The following is a 24396-nucleotide window of genomic DNA, read 5'->3' as shown; positions in this document are numbered from 1 at the left end:
CAACCCTGGTTCAATGAAGAGTACAAGAGGGCATGCCGGGAGCAACACCAGGCATACCTAAAAATGAGGTGTCAGCCTGGTGAAGCTACAACACAGGACTACTTGCATGCCAAACAGTGTAAGCAGCATGTGATAGACAGGGCTATGCGATCCCATAACCAATGGATCAGATCTAAGCTCTGCAGGCCACATCCAGTCGTGAATGGTGGTGAACAATTAAACAATTAACAAGAGGAAGAGGCTCCACAAATATCCCCATCCTCAAGATGAGGGAGCCTAGCACATCAGTGCAAAAGAAGGCTGAAGTATTTGCATTGATCTTCAGCCAGAAGTGCCGATTGGATGATCCATCTTGGCCTCCTCCTGAGATTCCCAGCTTCATAGATGCCAGTCTTCAGCCAATCCGATTCAGTCCACATGATATCAAGAAATGGCTGAAGGCACTGGATACTGCAAAGGCTATGGGCCCTGACAACATTCCAGCAATAGTAGTGAAGATTTGTGCTTCAGAACTAGCTGCAACCATAGCCAAGCTGTTTCAGTAGAGCTATGTCCTGTTCACAAAAAGCAGGACAATCCAACCCAGCCAATTACCGTCCTATCAGTCTACTCTCGATCATCAGCAAAGTGATGGAAGGGGTCATTGACAATGCTATCAAGCAGCAAATGCACAGCAATAACCTGCTCACTGATGCTCAGTTTGGGTTCTTCCAGGGCCACTCAGCTCCTGACCTCATTACAGCCTTTGTCCAAACATGGACAAAAGAGCTGAACTCGAGAGGTGGGATAAGAGTGACTGCCCTTGACATCAAGGCAGCATTTGACCAAGTATGGCATCAAGGAGCCCTAGCAAAACTGGAGTCAATGGGAATCAGGGGGAAAAGCTCTCTGCTGGTTGGAGTCATACCGAGCACAAAGGAAGATGGTTGTGGTTGTTGGAGGTCAATCAACACAGTCCCAGGACAACACTGTAGGAGTTCTTCAGGGTAGTGTCCTAACCCCAACCATCTTCAGCTGCTTCATTAATGACCTTCCCTCCATCATAAGGTCAAACGTGGGGATGTTCGCTGAAGATTGCACAATATTCAGCGCCATTCGTGACTCCTCAGATACTGAAGCAGTCTGTGTCCATATGCAGCAAAACCTGAACAACATCCAGGCTTGGGCTGATAAGTGACAAGTAACTTAGTGCTACGCAATAACCTTCTCAAACACGAGAGAATCCAACCATCTCCCCTTGACGTTCAATGGCATTATCATTGCTGAATTCCCCAATATCAACATCCTGGGGGTTACCATTGACCAGAAACTGAACTGGGCCAGCCACATAAATACTGTGGCTACAAGAGCAGGTCAGAGGTTGGGAATTCTGTGGCGTGTAACTCACTGCCTGACTCCTCAAAGCCTGTCCATCATCTAAAAGGCATAAGTCAGGAATTTGATGGAATACTCTCCACTTGCCTCGATGCTGACACCATCCAGGACAAAGCAGCCCATTTGATTGGCACCCCATCCACCACCTTCAACATTCACTCCCTTCACCCCTGCTGCACAGTGGCAGAAGTGTGTACCATCTACAAGATGCACTACAGCTACTCACCAAGGCTCTTTCAACAGTACCATCCAAACCTGCGACATTGACATTTTCAGGGCTCATGTTGAACTCGACAGGACTATTAGGCTGGAAAATGGCTTATAATACGCCAGCATGTTTTGGGCTGTCATTATGGAACGCCCAGGGATACTATGTTGCGGAGGCCATGGAGGGATTTCAAGATATGGGCAATGATTTTAAATGAATGCATTGGCAGACAAGGAGAAACAGTAGTTAAGAGAGGGCAGTGTAATGGATGAGCAGGACAAAATGCCGGCTGGTGTCTTTTGGACGAGTCTGAGGCTATGGAGAATTGGAGGTGAATGGGTTAGAGAAATCACAGCTAGAAGGACAAGGGCAGTAGACATGTAGGAACAGCACCACTTGCAAGTTTCCCTCCAAACCACACACCATCCTGACTTGGACCCCATGGCCTCCGCAACATCGTATCCCTGGGTATTCTCCAAAGATAGCCCAAAGAATGCTAGGATATTATAAGCCATTTTCCAGTCTAATAGTCCTGTCAAGTTCAACATCAGCCCTGAAAATACAACAGGCAGGTGGGGTAATCTGGGGTTCAGAAGGATCTCAGAGGCATGGAATGGTTGATGAAGTGGCTGGACTGTCTTATCGAGTCCATTATTTTCAAACTTGAGAAAATCATCAGCAACCGCTCTGGAGTTGGAGGTGCTGTGGCTAAGTTACATAATTTTTACAATCCTCTGGTCTCCATATGACAAAAGAACAAAGAACAGTACAGCACAGGAACAGGCCATTCGGCCCTCCAAGCCTGTGCCGAATAAAGGATGAAGGTGCACTGGAGATTTACATGGATGATATCAGAACTGAGGGAGTACAATTATCAGGAAAGACTGAACAGGCTGGGGCTCTTAGCCCTAAAAAAGAAAAGGTTGCGAGGTGACCTGATAGAAATCTTTAAACTTATGAAGGGATTTAACAGGTTATACGTAGAGATATTCCCACTTGTGGACAAGTCCAAAACTAGAGGTCATAGATATACAATAGCCACCAATAAATCCTATAGGGAATTCAGTAGCAACGTCTTTACTCTGAGAGTGATGAGAATATGGAACTCACTACCACACGGAGTAGTTGAGGTGAATGGCGTAAATGCAGTTAAGGGGAAGCTAAAGAAGTACACAGGTACACAAGGGAGAAAGGAATGGAAGGATATGTTGACAGGCTGAGTTGAAATAGTTGCAGGAGGAGGATAGACATATGGCCAAATGGCCTGTTTCTGTGCTGGAAATGGTCCGTAATTCTTTTTTATTATTCGTTCATGTGACTTGAGTGTCACTGGCAAGTCCTTGAGAAGGTGGTGGTGAGCTGCCTTCTTGAACTGCTGCAGTCCTTGGGGTGTAGGTGTACCCACAGTACTGTTAGGGAGGGAGTTCCAGGATTTTAACCCAGAACCAGTTAAGTACAGTGATACAGTTCCAACTCAGGATGGTGTGTGGTTTGGATGGGAAATTGCAGGTGGTGGTGTTCCCACGCATCTGCTGTCCTTGTCCTTCTAGATTATAGAGGTTGTGAGATTGGAAGGTACTGTTGAAGGAGCCTTGGCGAGTTGCTCCAGTGCATCTTGTAGATGGTACACACTGCTGCCACTATGTGCTGGTGGTGGAGGGAGTGAATGTTGAAGGTGGTGGACGGATTGCCAATCAAGTGGGCTGCTTTGTCCTGGATGGTGTCGAGCTTTTTGAGTTTTGTTGGAGCTGCACCCATCCAGGCAAGTGGAGAGTATTCTGTCACACTCCTGACTTGTGCCTTGCAGACGGTGGATAGGCTTTCGATTCATAGTTGGTCCTATTGCCACTCCTGCACTGTCTGAAAGAGTGCAAGAAAGGGACTGCCAATTGAATCAATTTAAGACCAGCTGTTTTCGTGTATTATTTCCACATGGACATCCCATTTTTAGTCTTATTACAGAGGATGAGGAATAAGTAGTCAACTCCAGTCCTTTTCTGGGACGCAGGTTGGCAACAGGGCATAAACGAGACAACTTCAAGGTTTGAAAAGAAACGCATTCTACAACAGAGGTATTTTAACGAATTGAGAGTGTTTTTTTTGTGTGATGCTGTGCTCCAAGCTGCATAATGCCAAGAAGTAGGAAAGTAAACTTGTGCTCAAGTTCAAAATATTCAATGTTGAAATATTTCAATTTAGTCCTTTGTGCTTGTTATTAGCAAAGCTAGACCCAACAACAAGCCCCGCCCCCCCCCCCCCCTTCAGTATTGTGCAACTCAGCTGGGCAGAACCAAAATAACAAACACTTCTCTTGAGCTTATTATCCGAACAGTTACAGTCCCATCTGGAACACTCATCCTGCAAACACTTAAAACATGCAGCTTCATTCATTGTTTTTTTGCTTCCTTTTCTTCGCAGTGTGTTAAAATTAGAAGAAGTCCCCCTAGTTTTCATTTGAGTTTGAAACGATGTGACCTCCAATAACTTACGGGGGGAAGGTGGAGATGCAGCAAGAAAAAAACTAATTCACAGGACCCACCACCTATGTACTATTATTTTCTCCTCCCAGCTAAGCCTTCGTGGGTTTTATTTTTGGCTGAGTAAAAGGTTTCCAAACTACATATGCAAGACATTCAAGGAGGGAGAGGGAAAAAAAAGGCGGTCATTGCCAAGTTGACGAAAACGGCCACGTTTCCCCATGATGAATAAAAGAATATTTGGACAAGGAGACAACTTCTTACACTACCTACTCCATCAGTACATCTCCCTCCTGCTCTCTTTATTGCGGATACTATCGGAAAGATATAATTAAGGTTTGGGGGGGGGGGGGGAGATTCGACTTTATGAAACAAAACGAGGTGTATATCTGCCTGCATGCAAAATGTGTTTGTAATTAAAGTCAAGTCTGCTGGCGGCACGGGGCTGACGTCAGCGCCAGGCAAGCTCAGGGAGCCGAGTTTCAGAGCGCTCAGTGCGGGAGAGGTGGAGCGCAGTACGGGCGCAGAGAGAGAGCCGGGAAACAGAGCGTAGTGTGAGAGAGAGAGAGAGAGAGAGAGAGAGCCAGGAAACAGAGCGCAGTGAGAGAGAGCGCCGGGAAACAGAGCGTACTCCGGGTGCAGAGAGAGAGAGAGAGAGAGAGAGCCGGGAAACAGGGTGCAGAGAGAGAGAGAGGGAGCAGTGAGAGTGAGCGCCGGGAAACAGAGCGTAGTGCGGGCGCAGAGAGAGAGAGAGCCGGGAAACAGAGCGTAGTGCAGGCGCAGAGAGAGAGAGCCGGGAAACAGAGCGTAGTGCGGGCGCAGAGAGAGAGAGAGCCGGGAAACAGAGCGTAGTGCAGGCGCAGAGAGAGAGAGCCGGGAAACAGAGCGTAGTGCAGGCGCAGAGAGAGAGAGCCGGGAAACAGAGCGTAGTGCGGGCGCAGAGAGAGAGAGAGCCGGGAAACAGAGCGTAGTGCGGGCGCAGAGAAAGAGAGCCGGGAAACAGAGCGTAGTGCGGGCGCAGAGAGAGAGAGCCGGGAAACAGAGCGTAGTGCGGGCGCAGAGAAAGAGAGCCGGGAAACAGAGCGTAGTGCGGGCGCAGAGAGAGAGAGCCGGGAAACAGAGCGTAGTGCGGGCGCAGAGAAAGAGAGCCGGGAAACAGAGCGTAGTGCAGGCGCAGAGAGAGAGAGCCGGGAAACAGGGCGTAGTGCGGGCGCAGAGAGAGAGAGCCGGGAAACAGAGCGTAGTGCGGGCGCAGAGAAAGAGAGCCGGGAAACAGAGCGTAGTGCAGGCGCAGAGAAAGAGAGCCGGGAAACAGAGCGTAGTGCGGGCGCAGAGAAAGAGAGCCGGGAAACAGAGCGTAGTGCAGGCGCAGAGAGAGAGAGCCGGGAAACAGGGCGCAGAGAGAGCGGGAAACTGAGCGACGTCGGGGACAGAACGAGAGAGAGGAGAAACAGAGCGGAGTAAGGGGGGAGAGTGTGAGCCGGGAAAGCGAGCGCAGTGCAAGCAGAGACGAAACCGGAAAACCGAACGGAGAGAGACGGAAAACGGAGCGGAGCCACTGACTGTTTAATCGAACTCCTACACAGACAGATACTAGAAGCTTCAAGAAGACTGTGAGGGGGAGAAGCCCAGCAATAATCATTTAAAAATATATAATTTCCTCTCTCCCTCGGTATGTGAAGATGATCTTATTTGTCGACGGGGTTACACTGAAGCTGCAGAGTTGCTTGCTGGATTGAAAGGATTATATTTACTGTCAAGTGGTTTGATCAAAGAGACGAGACTTTTCCTGTTGCTGCTCCTGCGGCCACTGGAGTGAACGGAACAGAGCGCAAGACTGAGTCCAGGTAGCTGCACCGGCTTCCATATCTTTCTATTTTAATATTTATTGATTACTTTTTATGATTGCCTGGTTTTGCTATACATTTCATTTCATTTATGCCAGCAATAATTTATGGTACCAAAATTAACTGGGTTTCTTAACATTTTTGTTTAACTTTTAAATGTGGTTGCTACTGGAGAAAGTTTTCACTTGAGTTTGTGAAGTAGTGTTCATTTTAAAATATTTTCTGTTACTGGAAGTTACTTGAAGTGCTGATGTGGGTTATGGGATTGATGCTGAGTTTTGAGCGTTCATAGTGAGTTTAACACAGTACAGGTTAGTCAGTCAGGTTAAGTGGGTTCCTGGGGTTTATTTTTGATTCTGGTCCACTTTCTTACAGCTTCTCAAACTTTCAAAGTGAAGTTTTGCATCCAGATGAAATAAAATGCTCTGAGATTGGTAATAGTCATTAGGGCACAGAAGGAGACCATTTGGTGCATCAAATCTATGCCAGCTCTCTACAGAGCAATCCAGTCAGACCCATTTCCCTGCTATATTCCTGTCTTAGTTGGGTTCAAAGTGCCAAGTGGAACTGGGCCACTTTTGGGGTGGGAGGTGTTTTTGGGTGGCAAATGCAGCCTTAAACCATCTTTCCAGGATTTAGTACAGAGAAATTACTACAGAAAATCAGAACGGCATTCGGCCATTCACCCCCTCCAGCCAGTTCTGCCATTCACTTAGATCATGGCTGATCTGCACCTCGACTCCATTTGCCCACCTTTGTTCTATATGCCTTGATACTCCTACTCAGCACTTACAGCAGCACAGAAACAGGCCATTTGGCCCAACTGTTCCATGCTGGTGTTTATGCTCCACAGGAGCCTCCACCTACCAAAATGTTCAATTGACCCCCCCCCCCCCCCCCAGCCTCAACAGCTTTTTGTGGGAGGGAGTTTCAGATTTCCACTACCCTTTGTGTGAAGAAATGCTTCTTGATTAACTCTTTTTGTGGAATGGGGGAGGGAAGCTCAGGGTGGGATGGATCAGAGCCACTAACCTGGATACTTCACCTGTGAAGAAAGCAAGGGCACTATCTCCTTGTCTCTGTTATTAATTAGGCATCTCGCAAGAGTTAGTCACTTGCAGAGTTCACACTTCAAGGCACAATCTAATCACGTTTAATTCACTATTCAGTCTTGATACTTTTCCAACAAAAAATAATGACACCCTTGTGCATTAGCGAAGTGCTGCATTAATCTGTAGAACTGCTGTACTTGTATCGGTTTCTCCACAGTTAGTGCATTCTTTGGCTTCGTGAAAGGGGTGATTCAGTCTTTTACTTTTGTAGGATGTAGGCAAATGTGGTTTGTACAGCGTTGCACTGCGCTATGTTGGATTGTAAAATCGTGACATTACTCTCTGCCTTTTGCATCCAGTTCCAACACTATAAACTTTAGGATTTTGTGGTATTTTCTGAATTATGCCACTGCCCCCCACCCAGGGTCTTTGACTGAGCTTCAAGAGAGTCTCAAGTGCCTTGCCCTGGTTTAAATATTCTTTATAAATACTTTTGTGGAGTCTTGCCTCTAACAGGTCAGATTTGTGAAACTCCAAGTGGGAGGTGGGGGCAGGGAAATGAAAATACGGCACATTAATATTAATTTTCCATACATTCTTAAAGCACTACTGTCCTTTAAGTTATTTGTAAGATTTCTTTTTGTTAGAGAGAGGTGCGTCATATTCAGCATATCGCACAAAGTGGGCTGATTGGTTTTGATGAGATTTAAACTGTTTCAGCAAATATTTTGTCCAACATTGTTTGAAGGTTTCTTTCAATATGCTTGTCCATTTTAACAAAAATAATCAAAATACATCAGGTCAGCAAGAAAAAAAACACTGTTTAGTTGTATTAAGTTTCAATGTTAATAACTAGTTTATTCTTTTAAACGTATGATGGAGCTACTTACAATAGTATTATCTGGGATCGCACTGACCATGATGGCCACACTCTGCCCGTAGCCCGTATATATCCACTGAGAGATGATGTAATGGCGGTTATTTTCTCTGGATAATAACCAGTCCTGGATCTTTGTAAACTTTGAAATGAATTCATTGATTCGTAGCATGATACAGCACAGAAGGAGGCCATTCGGCCCAGCGTGCCTCTGCCGACTCTTTGAAAGAGTTTTCCAATTAGTTGCACTCTTCTCTTTCCCCATAGCCCTGTAATTTTTTTCCTGTTTTAAGTATATGCCCAATTCCCTTTTTGAAAGTTACTGTTGAATGTGCTTCTACCATCCCTTTAGGCAGTGCTTTCCAGGAATTGGATGAGAAGTTTAATATTGGGATCTGTCAAATTTTGAGGGTGCCATTTTATTAATTGCAAGGTTTTGAGGTGTGCAGTGTTAATTTTTGGATACAATCAACTGGTTACAAAGGACTTGTCAATGTAGGTGCTTGTAAAAGCCTGACAGTAACTGGGAGAAAAGAGAACTGTGGCGCAGTGGTTAGCACCGCTGCCTCACAGCTCCAGCGACCCGGGTTCGATTCTGGGTACTGCCTGTGCGGAGTTTGCAAGTTCTTCCTGTGACCGCGTGGGTTTTCGCCGGGTGCTCCGGTTTCCTCCCACAGCCAAAGACTTGCAGGTTGATAGGTAAATTGGTCATTATAAATTGCCCCTAGTATAGGTAGGTGGTAGGGGAATTGAGGGAAGGTGGGGATGTGGTAGGAATATGGGATTAATGTAGGATTCGTATAAATGGGTGGTTGATGGTCGGCACAGACTCGGTGGGCTGAAGGGCCTGTTTCAGTGCAGTATCTCTAAATAAATAAAATAAAATGAAACTCCGTTCAATATCAATAGACCTGCAGACTAATGAAAGTGAGGTATCTAATAATGTAACTCACAGTAATGGATAGGTACGGTATGGTTTCCATTTGTACACAAAGGTTTTGTTGCAGCAGCTTTTTTGGAAGCAGAGATAGCGCGAGCGAGTTATCAGCTGGGAAGGTCAGTTTCAGCTTGAAGTAAATTACCTTTTGTTTCGGTGGACCAGGGGACTGCTGGGTAAGTAAAAACCTATATATTTGTGCAGTGGCTGAACCCGCGACACTCCACGTGTAGTGTCTCCCACCCGCCCTCCTCCTCTAACCAAAAAAAAAGGACTCTGGTGTGTTGATAAGGTAAGCTTTTTTTTTCTTCTGTATCGTGAGATTGGTTAAAAATTTACTTTTTTTACTTTTTTTGATTTATCTATTAATTGGTTATTTGAAAATGACCATAGCAGAGAAGTATCGGAAAGTATTTAACTCATAAATTTATATAAAGTAATAAAGTAATTAACTAAGTAGAGATGGCTGGGCAGGTGATGTGCTGTAGCTGTATGATGTGGGAGCTGGCTGACCCCATTGTGAACGGCAGGGACCACATCTGCAGCAAGTGTTGGTTGCTGGAAGAACTCCGGCTCAGAGTTGATGATCTGGAATCTGAGCTTCAAACACTGCGGCACATCCGGGAGGGGGAGAGTTACCTGGACGTTTTGTTTCAGGAGGCAGTCACACCTGGTAGATTAAGTAATTAAAATTCAGTTAGTGATCAGGGACAACAGGGTGTGATTGCAAGTGAGGCAGGTAGGGGGATCCTGAGTTCAGGAGTGGAGGAGCCTCAGCCTTTGACCTTATCCAACAGGTACGAGATACTTGCTCCCTGTGTGGATGAGGAAAAGGGCTGCGGGGAGGATGAGCCATGGTGCAGAAGGCCATTCAAGAGGGGGGAGCAAAAAGACAAGTGATAGTTATAGGGGATTCTATAATTAGGGGGATAGATCGTATCCTTTGCAAGTCGGATCGGGAGTCCCGCATGGAGTGTTGCCAGGGTGCAGGACATCTCTGACCGGCTTGAAAGGATATTGGAGGGGGAGGATCCAGTTGTTGTGGTCCACGTTGGGACTAACAACAGAGGCAAAGGCTAGGATGGAGGACCTGTTTGGGGATTATAAAGCACTAGGAACGAAATTAAGGAACAGGTCCTCGAGGGTCATAATCTCTGGATTACTGCCCGAGCCACGTGCAAATTGGCTTAGGGATAAGCATATTAGGGAAGTAAACACACGGCTAAGGGAGTGGTGTGGGAAAGAGGGGTTCCATTTCATGGGGCATTGGCATCAGTTTTGGAACCGGGGGGATCTGTACCGATGGGGCGGTCTCCACCTGAACCGATCTGGAACCAGTGTTCTAGCGAAACGGATAAATAGGGTGGTCTCTAGGACTTTAAACTAGTGAGTCGGGGGGAAGGGAAAGGGAAAACAACAGGTAAATAAAAAGGTAAGCAGCAGGTTAACGTGTGCAGGAGGGTTTAAGTTCAAGGCAGACTATGAAAGAAGCAGAAAGGAAGGATAACTCAGGAGTTATTATTAGAGATGTTGGAAATCATGAGGGTAAGAAAGCTAGCATAAAGGCACTTTACCTGAATGCTCGTAGCATTCGTAACAAGGTTGATGAGTTAACGGCACAAATCATTGCGAATGAATATGATTTGGTAGCCATTACGGAGACATGGTTACAGGTTGGTCACGACTGGGAGTTAAATATCCAGGGGTACCAGACTATTCGGAAGGACAGACAGGAAGGTAAGGGAGGTGGTGTAGCTCTGATATTCAAGGACGATATCGGGGCGGTGCTGAGAGATGATATAGGTTCTATGGAGAATGAGGTTGAATCCATTTGGGTGGAAATTAGAAACTCTAAGAAGAAAAAGTCATTGATAGGCGTAGTCTATAGGCCACCAAATAATAACATCACATTGGGGCGGGCAATAAACAAAGAAATAACTAATGCCTGTAAAAATGGTACGGCAATTATCATGGGGGATTTTAATCTACATGTAGATTGGTCGAACCAGCTCAGTCAGGGTAGCCTTGAGGAGGAGTTCGTTGAGTGTATCCGTGATAGTTTTCTTGAACAGTATGTAATGGAACCGACGAGGGAGCAAGCTATCCTAGATCTAGTCCTGTGTAATGAGACAGGAATAATTAATGACCTCATAGTTAGGGATCCTCTTGGAAGGAGTGATCACAGTATGGTTGAATTTAGCATACAGATGGAGAGTGTGAAGATAAAATCCAATACCAGGGTCCTGTGCTTGAACAAGGGGGACTACAATAGAATGAGGGCGGACTTGGCTAAAGTAGACTGGAAACAAAGATTTTATGGTGGGACAGTTGACGAGCAGTGGAGGACTTTCAAAGCAATTTTTCAAAGTGCTCAGCAAAAGTATATTCCAGTGAAAAGGAAGGACTGGAGGAAAAGGGGTAATCTGCCATGGGTGTCTAAGGAAATAAGGGAGGCTATCAAATTGAAAGAGAAGGCATACAAAGTGGCCAAAAGCAGCATGAAACTAGAAGATTGGGAAAACTTTAAAGGTCAACAGAAAGCTACAAAAAGAGCTATAAAGAAAAGTAAGATAGAACATGAGAAAAAACTAGCACAGAATATAAAGACAGATAGCAAAAGTTTCTATAAATATATAAAACGAAAAAGAGTGGCTAAAGTAAACATTGGTCCTTTAGAGGATGAGAAGGGGAATTTAGTTATGGGATATGATGAAATGGCCGAGGCATTGAACAGGTATTTTGTATCGGTCTTCACAGTGGAGGACATTAATAACATGCCAGTAATTGACAAAGAGACGAACGTAGGTGAGGACCTGGAAACAATCATTATTACGGAAGAGGTAGTGTTGGGCAAGCTAATGGAGCTAAGGATTGATAAGTCTCCTGGCCCTGATGGAATGCATCCCAGGGTACTAAAAGAGATGCTGCATGTAAAAGTGCTTCATCAAATTCCCTACATCTCTTTCCCAAAACTATAAGTCTGTGTCCTCTAGTCCTTATACCTTTTGTTACTGGGAACAGCTTTTCCTTGTCTAACTTATCTTAGCCTGTCATAATCTTGTACACTTCTATCAAATCTCCCCTCAATCTCCTTTGTTCTATGGAAAACAAACTCAGTTTTTCCAACCTAACCTATCCGAGATGTACTGCGGCAATTTACAAAGACTTCTTCGGCAGCATCTCCCAAATCTGCAACCTCTGCCACCTGGAAGGACAAAGGCATTAGATGCAAGAGAACACTAACACCACCAAGTCGTGCACGGTCCTGACTTGGGCATATATCCCTGTTACTTCATCGTTGCTGGGTCAAAATGATGGAACTCCCTACCGATTAGGGTTGTGAGAGTTCTTTCATGGACTGCAGAAGTTCAAGACAAAGGCCCACCACCACCTGCTTGGGGGAATTGGGGATGGGTAATAAATGTCTGCCCTGCCAGCAATGCCCACATCCTGCCCATCAGTAATAATGTATTTTTTTGAATCTCCGATTTTGATTCCTTGAACTGAAAACTTATTGAGTGACGGCAATGAATGAACATTTTGACAACACGTTTGTGATATCCTCGTGGTGTGTGCAACAGTATTAACAAGTTTCAATTTAATGCACAGCTTTATTCAATAACTCGTATCTCCAAAACTTGGAGTTTGATTTGGTGAGCTGGTCTATATTTTGAGCTGTGTGGCCGATACAGTTCTGATGTAAATATATAATAGATGTAATTCAGTAGGCGGGGGAAATGATAGGCTTCAAAAAATAAATGGCAAGCTTTAATTTTCTCCTTTTTGGCACAATCCCTCTGTTGGAGATGTGACAGCTGTAATTTTTGCTTGGATAATCGGTACTTTGTAATATAGTTGTATGAAATGCATCATTGTAGTTGGCTGGAACTGCCGTACCATAATTGGCCTTGAGTATTTTTGTTTAGTGAATAACTTATTCACGTTATTTGCTAGAAAATGACGTGCATGGGAATGATGAAGTGAATTGAGATTGTAGAATTGTTGATAAACTGGATCAGTACCTGTAGTGATATTCTTTTGTCTCTCCCGTCATATGTTCTTTTTTGTCTCCTTTTTTAACTTTTCTCTCTCAGCTTCTCTTCCCATTGTCCCTGTAGTGCCTGCTTTCTGACTCGCACGCAGCACTAGCCCGAGTGGACAGTCTTTGTGAGTTTGGATAGTTGAGTATTAAAAGGCTAGTCAACTGGACACTTTCAATGAGAAACAAGGTCCCTTCTGTTGCCCACATGTGTACAATAATGGTGGCATCACTGAACCAGGAACTCTGGCTGCCTTCACTGATTTGACCTATTTCCATGTTTCATGAATAAGGATCTGTTAAAGTTTTTTTTTTAAACAGGACGCTTTTTTTTAGATTTTAATTTTAGTACTAAATGATTTTCTGCTGTGTTTAATGTGGGAGGTGCAGGGTGCAAATGGGCAGTAAAAACCTGGCTAAGTTCAGAGAAAATCAATTTTTTAAAAACACTTAATTTTGAACCCTTAGTTAAGCTATTGCAAATTACACAGTTCACGCTTATCACTGTCATTGGACTTGCCATCAGACTCTCGTTTAAAGCCTATTTTTTTTAAAATTTAGAAGTAAAATTGAAAAACCATGTCTTTTATTGTTGGGTCTCAAGCCATTTCGCTGCCATTATGATGGGATAATAATTGTTGAAAATTACATATAGGGGAATAGTTGTAATTTTGCTTTAAGTAAGCAATGCTTAGATGTGTATTACTTGTGAACCATTGATTGATGAGCACAGTTATCAGGGGACTATCAGTGTGGTTATTTTGCAGGGGCTGGCAGTTCTTGTCCCAAAACCTGCCAAAGAGTAATGACTGGCATGAATACCTAAAGAGGATTCCGGTTTTTTTTTTTGGGCAAAAAAAAAGTAAATGCATCATCTTGACTTGTTTTCCTCGTGAGAATTGGGCTCAGAGATGTAGCGGGTACAGCCTACAAGAAAACATTGGTGCATTTTGGGCGGGGGGTGGTTCCCCCTTAAATTTGGGAGGAAATCTCTTCAATACCAATTCATCACCTCAAAAGAAAAATCTAGGATATTATCCATGTCAATTGGTTTCAAACTGATTTTAATGAACCAGCTTCGTGAAAAGAGTGATAGAAATTCCGAGAATCTGAAATGGTGGCTGAGTAATAAAGTGAGGCAAAAAAATGATTTGGTTTACTTAATGGAAACTTTAGAACTGAATCCAAAAGCATTTTTGCAGTTCAGCATGGCAGTCAAATGATGCAGTTAAATGCTGAAATTTGAAACGTTCAGTTTTAAGGCCAACAAACTGCAGTAAACAGAGCACAAACAAACCTTGCTTCTGGTGTGGGTGCAGCATCAGATAACCATGTTTGTCTTTAACCGGTCCAGGTATCAGAGGGGGAAGAGAGGAGATCTCCATCAATTGTCTGGCCTTTAATTTCCTGCAGTAATTACTACTTCTGTTCCAGTTGAAAAAGCTGGAATTCTTGAGTCATTGTGTCTATTTAAACTGCATTTGTATGTTTTGCTTTGTTAATATCAATTTGGATTTTTATCCTAATCAAGCGACCAGCAATCTGAAAACCACATGTTGCAGCCAACAGCAAATGCTTTGTGCAAAAAGTTTTACTTTTCCTGCAAGCCCGTTTGAGGCACAGTAAAACCACATCCGGTCGTTTGCTCGAAATACTGGGAACAGATGTTTGTTAAGCAGCCAGTAAGTGCCCGTTCAGGTAAAATGCATGAAATGCAACACGAGCCTGCGAGGACGTAATTAACAGCACCGTGAAAGATTAAAGGCAGGGACTTCAATGGATTTGATGAAGTGCAGTTGTAAACACTTGTGTTTCCAGGACAATGGGCTTTTGATGAGCATTGGTGCATTTACAAAACAGTGAGACAAAGTATATCAATCTTTGGGATGACCTTTATGTCCCTCATTAATTGTTGAGTCAACAAAGTTAATGGTAGTGTTTTCCCGTGTTTACAGTGGTATTGGACTCAGTTGGGAACAACTGCTAGTGTTTAACAGTGCACTGCCCACCACTGTGTTCCAATTCACGAGCCACAGGTTACCTGTCTTTCATTCACTCGTGTGATACACACACATTAGTTGTTTCTCTGCCCTGAAGTTTGGCCTTGAAAGCAGGATCACAAGGGCATTTTGTGCTCCCGGTCAAACTCTACTATTTTAATGCTCTTCTGACTGGCCTGCATAAACAATGACGCATGTGGCTTCAAAAACTGTTCAGAGAATTTTTAACTAAATTTTCCACAGTAATAAACAGGTGAGTGACGACAAAAAAAAAATCTTCACACTTTTAAAGCCTTCACATCCTTCCTAGAGAGTGTGCCGAAAAGATTTCTGGGAATGGTTCCAGTGTTGAGGGACTTCAGTTATGTGGATAGATTGGAGAAACTGGGGCTGTTCTCCCTAGAGAAGAGATGGTTGAGAGGAGATTTGATAGAGGGGTTTAGACGGAGTAGATATGAAGAAACTTTCAAAGACTTGCTGCCTGTATCCTAACTCACACCGAGTCCCATTCACCCATCTCCCCCTGTGTTTGCTGACCCACGTTGGATTCTGGTCTGCCAATGCCTCGAATTTAAAAAATCAATTTCTCGTTTTCAAATCCCTCCAAAGCCTCACCCCTTCCTATCACTGTACCCATCTCCAGTCCACTGAGATTTCTACACCCTTCCAATTCTAGCCTCTTGCGCATTCCCAATCTCCATTGCTCCACCATTGGCGGCTGTTCCTCTAGCTTTCTGGACCCTAAACTCTGCAACTACCTTCCCAAGCCTCACTGACCCTCTACCTTTCTCTCCTCCTTTAAGACGGTCCTTAAAATCATCTCTTTCACCAAGCTTTTGATCTGCCTTAACATCTCTTTCAGTGTTAAACTTTTGTTTGATGGTCCTGTGAAACATCGATGAATATTTTACTGAATTAAAGATGCTATGTAAATGAAAATTGTTGTTAATGCACTAGTTCAAGTGGAACAATGTGTTATACCTGAGGTGTGATAGAATATGTAATATTTTCCTGTTGGAGAAGAAAGTGAATAAGTGTGGAATGGAGGACAAGCTCTTCCTAACTGAATACAAAAAGCTGATTATCAAGTCGATCATGTGAGGTAACAGTTGCACGAGTGAAGTTAATGAATACAGAGCAAAATTTCCATTTGCTTGGAATTGGGTGTCATGTTTGTCTTTGCTGTTAGAGAATGATGAGTTTAGGCAAGAGGTACAAAATTACAAAAATCCGATAGTCCAACGAAATACTAAAAGGGGAGGCTATGCAGGGATCTATAGAGGAGCTTAAACATCAGATACCTTCACCCAAAGACAACACAATAAATATATGTAGAAATGAGGTTATCTAGATGATCAAGTGATAGCTATCTCATAAGTGGAGATATTTGTCACTGGTAATTTTCTGTGGACAATGCTCATTTATTTTTGGCTGCCTCTTGTCATGTAGACCCCCACCTGCCAAGAATGATGTATATTAATTTTGTCATTTGAACATTAATTTTACACTGTTGCTGGAGTGAAGAAATTACTTGTTTAAAAAGAGATCACCAGATATTTGGCTGGAGTACACTTGCATACTAAGAGACTGTGCTTGGCGAGACAAAGAAGCTACTCCCTGGTCCAATTAACCCAAATGGATTTTGATCACCAGACATTGAAGGTGTAAGAAAGCTCGCATTCCAGTGTGTGCTAAGGTGGAGAATCCACAAACGCAGGAGTGGTTAAACCAGCTGGTCACATGACTAACCTGCTGGTCCAGGCTTTTTGAACGACACGCAGGACAGTTTGAAGACAGACTGCAACTGAACCTGGAACAAGAGAGCCTTTCTCCTGGCTGTCTGCCTCTCTTTTGCTTTCTCACAAACCTCTGGACCCACTGAAGTTGCTTAAACCTCCAGAGAGAAAGGACTCCTACATCAAAACAAGTTGAAGTGTGCACTGGGCCCCAATGAACAGCAAGACTTACCGGCAACCAAAGACTCCACATCAAACTCAAAGGACTGTAATTCTAACCCAGATATTGCCTCAAACTTTTCCCCTTTATTCTTTCTACTTTTGCTGTCTCTATCTGCATGTGTATGCATGCTCGTGTGGTTGCACCCCATACTCATAGTCGTTAACCGAATTAATAAACTTCCACCTTTCTTGTTTAAATCTAAGAAAACCTGTCTGATTTCTTTGCCTTACAATTGGAAAGCAGTGAACAAGGATTGACTGAGGAGGGAGCTAAAACACAGTGTTTTAAAATTAAACCCTGTCAGTTAAACCAGACAAAGGCTGAGAGGGGTCCCCTAGACCCCTTTCTCACCTGGTCGTAACACACTGCAGATGCACAAAAAGTAAATAATTTTTCACTTGAAGGGGCCCACTTGACAATGACGCATGTGACTTCAAAAACTGTTCAGAGAATTTTTAACTAAATTTTCCACAGTAATAAACAGGTGAGTGACGACAAAAAAAAAATCTTCACACTTTTAAAGCCTTCACATCCTTCCTAGAGAGTGTGCTGAAAAGATTTATGGGAATGGTTCCAGTGTTGAGGGACTTCAGTTATGTGGATAGATTGGAGAAACTGGGGCTGTTCTCCCTAGAGAAGAGATGGTTGAGAGAAGATTTGATAGAGGGGTTTAGACGGAGTAGATATGAAGAAACTGCTCCCATTGGGAGAAGAGTCCAGACCCAGAGGACACCGATAAGGTGAATGCCAAAAAGACCAACAGCACCAGGAGAAAGAACCTTTTTACATAACGAGTGGCTACAATCTAGAATGCACTACATGAGAGTGTGGTGGAGGCAGATTCAATTGTGGCTTTCAAAAGGAAATTGAGTAAGCACCTGAAGGGAATTTGCAGGGCTACAGGGAAAGGGCAGGGGAGTGGGACCAGCTGAGTTGCTCTTTCAGAGAGCTGCTACGGACACAATGGATCGAATAGCCTCCTTCTGTGTTTGTAACCATTCAATGATAAATATTTCGTCACTTTTTTTCTGTTTAACAAAGAAGCCATAATTGACGATGGCTGCTGAGCGCAGGTCTGTCTGAGCAATTATATTTAACATTTATCTTTCCTGTGGCGAAACAGCTAATCACCACCCTCATTGAGATTGGGGAACATGCGTGGGAAATGGGGAGTTGAAAGTAAACCCAAGTTCTACCACGCTTTAGTGAGTCATATCCATATGTGCACCCACACTAAGCTCTCAAATTGCTTTGTATCCTGGTGGAAATGACAGGTTACATAAAGTTGTGATGCAGTATAACCAGTGATTGAAATCCACAGCAACTTGCATTTATATACTGCCTTTCACATTGTAAAACATCCCAAGGGGTTTCGCAGGAACGTTAATCAAACAGAATTTGACACCCAGCCACATAAGGAGATAGTCGGGCAGATGACCAAAAGCTTGGGCTTTAAGGAGCATCTTTGATGATGAGAGAGATGGGGGAGAGATTTGGAGAATGAATTCCAGAGCTTAGGATCTGGGCAGCTGAAGGCACGGCCACCAATAGTGAAATGATTAAAATAGGGGATGTGCAAGAGGCCAGAATTGGATATGCATAGACACCTAGGAGGGTTGTGGGGCTGGAGAAAGTTACAGAGAAGGTGTGGCGAGGCCATTGAGGAATTTGAAAACTAGGATGAGAATTTTAAAGTTGTCATTGCCAGACCAGGAACGAGTGTAGGTCATTGAGCAAAGTGAATGGGTGAATGGGACTTGAAATCGCATTGCCCTTCTCAAATAGCGCCTCTGAGCTGATTAAAATGTTAGTTGGCCAATTCTGAAAATCTTGGTCAAGATTCTTATCCCCTTCATGGTCACAGGGTGGCAAATGCAACCTAACTGTTGGCAGACTCTGAGAGCAGCACAGTGAGTCCGTCATTTGCTGCAGTGGTAGTAATTGGCAATGTTGACTATGGATAGCTTGAGAAGGCACCGATGCATCATGTGGTGGACAATTTAAATTTAACTTGGCCAACTAATTGTTTGCTAGAGGCTGCCTGGTGGCCAGCTGGGCTTTTCCACATTATTTTTGCCCATGCAGTGACACAATTTTAAACATCTGGAGCAAGAAGGCTCTAAATTAATTCCAGCCTCTCTCTCTCAATTATGCCGCATTAAAATACTGTGCAATTTTAAAATGTTCATCTTTTGATCTTGTTTTTTCCCTGTGGTATTTGGAATTTTGTAAAATCCCAAAAGCTACAATTAAGGCCTTTCATTTAAAAAAAAACCCCTTGGTTCTTTTTACATCCTGATGTCTTCCTGATTCTAATGTTCTTATTTATCCGGATATGCAGAGTGGTTTTTTCTTTTTTTCTTTCTTTTTCTCAATACCTGCACTACCATGCAGTCAATTTTTCTGCCTATTGAACAGCAGAATGCACACTTTGCAGACAGACTGGGCTTCTATGATGGTTTCCTTTCTCTTTCTGCTCACCTGTCCTTCACCCCCACTCTCCGCCCCCCCCCCAACAAAAGGTGGTGCCCTGTCATATTGGGCTGGCGGAGAAGGGTGAAATGGGCCTTGTTGGGAAGATCTGGGTTATGAGTTATGCACCAAATGTGAAAAAATGGAAGAAAGACTTGCATTAGTGTTGTGCCTTTCACGTCCTTAGGACGTTCCAAAGCACTTCACAGCAAATGAAGTACTTTTTGAAGTGTGGTCACTGGTAACATAGGAAATTCAGCCACCAATTTGTGCACAGCAAGCTTCCACAGACTTGTGATAATGACCAGATAATCTGTCTTGATGTTGGTTGAGGAGACTCTCCTGGGCAGTATTTGTCATGATTTTTAGGGATCATGACTTATTTTTGATGTATTTTATTATTGTAGATTTAGTATTTGCATATGTTGACCTTTCTCTACAGTTTGCCTAATATTCTTTCGGAATTGAATATAGGAACAGTAGACAATGTTTATTCATCTCTTTTATACATTTCCTATCCTGAGTGGCGTGAAACAGGGCTGTGTTCTCGCACCCACACTGTTTGGGATTTTCTTCTCCCTGCTGCTCTCGCATGCGTTCAAGTCTTAAGAAGGAATTTTCCTCCACACAAGATCAGATGGCAGGTTGTTCAACCTTGCCCGTCTAAAAGCGAAGTCCAAAGTATGGAAAGTCCTCATCAGGGAACTCCTCTTTGCTGACGATGCTGCTTTAACATCTCACACTGAAGAGTGCCTGCAGAGTCTCATCGACAGGTTTGCGGCTGCCTGCAACGAATTTGGCCTAACCATCAGCCTCAAGAAAACAACATCATGGGGCAGGGCGTCAGAAATGCTCCATCCATCAATATTGGCGACCACGCTCTGGAAGTGGTTCAAGAGTTCACCTACCTAGGCTCAACTATCACCAGTAACCTGTCTCTAGATGCAGAAATCAACAAGCGCATGGGAAAGGCTTCCACTGCTATGTCCAGACTGGCCAAGAGAGTGTGGGGAAAATGGCGCACTGACACGCAACACAAAAGTCTGAGTGTATCAGGCCTGTGTCCTCAGTACCTTGCTCTATGGCAGCGAGGCCTGGACAACGTATACCAGCCAAGAGCAACGTCTCAATTCATTTCATCTTCGCTGCCTGCCGAGAATACTTGGCATCAGGTGGCAGGACCGTATGTCCAACACCGAAGTCCTCGAGGCGGCCAACATCCCCAGCTTGTACACACTACTGAGTCAGCGGCGCTTGAGATGGCTTGGCCATGTGAGCCGCATGGAAGATGGCAGGATCCCCAAAGACACATTGTACAGTGAGCTCGCCACTGGTATCAGACCGGCCGTCCACGTCTCCGCATTAAAGAAGTCTGCAAACGCGACATGAAATCCTGTGACATTGATCACAAGTCGTGGGAGTCTGTTGCCAGCGCTCGCCAGAGCTGGCGGGCAACCATAAAGGCGGGGCTAAAGTGTGGCGAGTCGAAGAGACTTCGCAGTTGACAGGAAAAAAGACAGAGGCGCAAGGGGAGAGCCAACTGTGCAACAGCCCCGACAAACAAATTTCTCTGCAGCACCTGTGGAAGAGCCTGTCACTCTAGAATTGGCCTTTATAGCCACTCCAGGCGCTGCTTCACAAACCACTGACCACCTCCAGGCGCGTATCCATTGTCTCTCGAGACAAGGAGGCCCAAAAGAAAGAATACATTCTCTACTTAATCTTCGAACTACCTCATCTGTTTTTTAAATGAATAATGCATGCCATCCACTTAAAAACTGACGTTCATTTTTTTTTTGATTCAGCTCTTTAGGGAGACATATGGAGAAATTAGTCCTGACAACTGGTTGAGTTAAATTGCTGTCTAATATGTCATACTTTGCAGTAACGACTGAATGGAAGGAAATGTACTTTCTGCAGATCTCCATTCGAAGTCACCAACGCATGAGCAGTGACATTGAGGGAAAGGCAAAAATGTGGTTGAGATTAAAAGGGGTAACCTGATATGGTCAAGGGAATTATTTCTGGGGCGCAGGTTGAGAGCTTGCAGCACACTAACTAACTTAATAATAGTCCACGAGGCCAAGAAATGTCAACAGACCCGAGATGGTGGGACTGAGACTAGTTTGATGGAACCTTTGATGTATGTCGACAGTTACTTCATTGCTTTCTCACGGCCATGAAGGATTTTTTTTTTGCTGCAGCAGGACTGCTTCAGTGGACATCTTGTGTTTGTATAAGTCCGCTTCCTTGTGAGAAAAACGTATGGCCTCACAATTGACCCTATCCTACCCTTGATGGTGTGGGCAAGGACTGGAAATGCACTGTATGGTGAAACATGGGTATAGCTATGTGGCATAGTACTGTGGCTCTTAATGTTCGTGCCAGGTTGCTGTTTTTACTGGAATCCTGCAGGTTCTGTCTCTTTGCTACAAGTACTAATGTAATCTTTAGAGCAGTGCCTGAGGGCACAGCAATTTTGCTGGTCAATGGCTTGGGTGACCAATGATGGACTGAAATAGAAAGTGGCAAAACTGCACATGGCAGCTGTGCTGAGCAACTCCAAATAAATTTGCGCTCCGGAATTGCCGAAATATTTCTGCTCATTCACAAGGGCAGGGCTGTTAGTTTCCAGAAGCAGCTCCTACCTTTTGCCACTTAAACCACCTGACCTATCTATTGGTCACTAACCCCCCCCCCCCATTTAGTTCTGAACACGAATGATTTATGGTGGGATATTTAATTATAGTGACAATAAACATTTTGAAATAATCATTTCTTTGATCAAATTGTTATGCAACTTTTTACAATATGAATTCAGTGAATCCAAGATGTCGGCACACCTTTAAAACATTGAGCCACACCTAAAGTGTGGCCACATAAGACTGTGATTTCCCTGAAGACCTGACGCACGCTGGAGGGAGATTACATGGGCGCTGCCCTCTTTAATGGCTCACCCCAGTGGCCCATCTTTCAATTGTGAGTCTAGGTAGTGAGAGTTGGCATGTTGTCAAAACATGGATTGCATCACAGCCAAACCCAATGTGATGTCCTCCTCCAGTTTCCACATGGGAAACAGTGGTCAGGAGTGAGTTCGGACTGATTTCCTCAAGATGAGTAGACAATGGTGCCTTATGCATTACAGGTTTTCCTCCAATGGAAAGAGCACTGCTGAGAAAACCCAGTAATGTAAAGGACCCAATTCTTTTTCCATCTGAGGCACCAAGACTCTGATTTTGCTGGTTGCCTCCAACAAGAAGTGACAGTTGTAGTAAAGCTATGGTTTTGACTTATGGACCATGAACTCACTGTGTTGGCTTGACCTCTCATGTGCCAGGCTGTCCTGCCCAATGGCATGCTTCCATAGTTGTTGGACATTGTGATGGCTTTAGCTCATAGCTCCATTTAACTTGGTACCTGCTATAATGACTTTGGGAATGATTTCAGCCACAATATGTTAAGTGCTGAGTACAGTTTTGAACTAACTTGTCAGATGCAAAATGTGTTGTGTAATGTGCGGTTGTCCTATTGTTACTGATTCCATCCTATAATGCATAAGGGAGGCGCAGTGGTTAGCACCGCAGCCTCTCAGCTCCAGCGACCCGGGTTCAATTCTGGGTACTGCCTGTGTGGAGTTTGCAAGTTCTCCGTGTCTGCGTGGGTTTCCTCCGGGTGCTCCGGTTTCCTCCCACATGCCAAAGACTTGCAGGTTGATAGGTAAATTGGCCATTAGCAATTGCCCCTAGTATAGGTAGGTGGTAGGGAAATATAGGGACAGGTGGGGATGTGGTAGGAATATGGAATTAGTGTAGGATTAGTATAAATGGGTGGTTGATGGTCGGCACAGACTCGGTGGGCCGAAGGGCCTGTTTCAGTGCTGTATCTCTAAACCGGAATCAGCACTGTTAAAGACCTGCTTCCGATGGAAGGGATTCCCTAATATAACATTGTCATGAGTGGGAAAAGTTTTGCTACACTGGGTTGTATTCTTTGCTACTGTCAAAGTCTTCAGCTTGACCAGACAAATCCTCAGTTGAAGGGCAAATGCTCAACTGAATATATGTACAACTGCTGTCAGGCTACCTATACTTGTGAAGACATAAGGCCCTCGGTACTTAGTTGTAAAGCCATTCAAGCCAGTTGCTAACTTGTGTTTTGCATTGAAATGATGGAAAATTAAGTTATTTATTTCAATATTTAACTAAGTTGTGATAAGTGTTTTTAGGCCACATACTGTTGCTGAGCAACATAGAAATTCAGAACACTTTCCAACAATTTGGCCCTTTTGCTTTTTCGAGTCACGCTCTTTAACCAATTTGCTTGTCTCAAAACTGTAGAGTTGTGTAACTAGAAATTACATGGAAATTACATGCTGCATTTTTAGGCATTTGTCCGTATTGCGAAGTAAATTTCTGGAGCAGGTGTCAAGTAAGATGGAAGCATGAGCTAAATCAGATGCTAACATAGATGGCTTAGCCATCAAGAATTACAATAATTACATCAAATTTACAGCATCGAAACAGGTCATTTGTCTCAGTTAGTCAGTGCTGTTGTTTATGCTCCACATGAACCTCTTTCCAAACTACTTCATTTCACCCTTTTAGCATACCCTTCTATTCCTTTTTCCCTCATGTACTTATCCAGCTTCCCCTTAAAAGTATCCATGCTATTTGGCTCAAACACCCTCATGTGATAGCAAGTTCCAAGTCGTCACTACTCAGTGGTGATGTGGTTCATTTTTTCAGCAACAACAACTTTCATTTATACAGCACCTTTTTAATGTAGTGCAACTTCCCAAAAGGCTTCATGGGACTTTTAGCAAACAAAATTTAACACTGAACCACTTAAGATATTAGGGCAGATGACAAAAAGCTTGGTCAAAGAGGTGGATTTTAAGGACCGTCTTAAAGGAGAAAAGAGAAGTAGAGAAGGTTAGGGAGGGAATTCCAGAGTTTAGGGTCTTGGCATAATATGTCCAAATTACCATTTTTAAAATACAGAACAAAACTTAATCCATATCATGTAATCATAAGCAAAGCCAGTAAATGCCACTGTTCATGACTTTGCTGTAATTTTTTGTCTGTTTTTATGTGATAATATAGAATAATATAGAAGCTTTTAATGAATAACTGACTATAGCATTGCACTAGATTC

The 24396-nt window shown here is 43.8% G+C and overlaps 1 protein-coding gene across 3 annotated transcripts in view; it reads left to right on the top strand.

The window, feature by feature from the left end:
* Positions 1–3952: 3952 nt before the first annotated feature.
* lpar1 (lysophosphatidic acid receptor 1) overlaps positions 3953–24396 on the top strand; it is a 106444-nt gene continuing 86000 nt past the window's right edge. For 2 of the 3 annotated variants that reach the window (XM_068030637.1, XM_068030638.1), the window contains exon 1: positions 3953–5906. The gene's annotated coding sequence lies outside the window, so the exon portion shown is untranslated. The remainder of the gene's footprint in view (positions 5907–24396) is intronic. The other variant, XM_068030639.1, reaches the window with a different exon arrangement.

The sequence above is a fragment of the Heterodontus francisci genome, chromosome 4 (assembly GCF_036365525.1).
Source record: "Heterodontus francisci isolate sHetFra1 chromosome 4, sHetFra1.hap1, whole genome shotgun sequence".
Classification (NCBI taxonomy): Eukaryota; Metazoa; Chordata; class Chondrichthyes; order Heterodontiformes; family Heterodontidae; genus Heterodontus; species Heterodontus francisci.
This window is presented reverse-complemented; position numbering and strand designations above follow the sequence as displayed.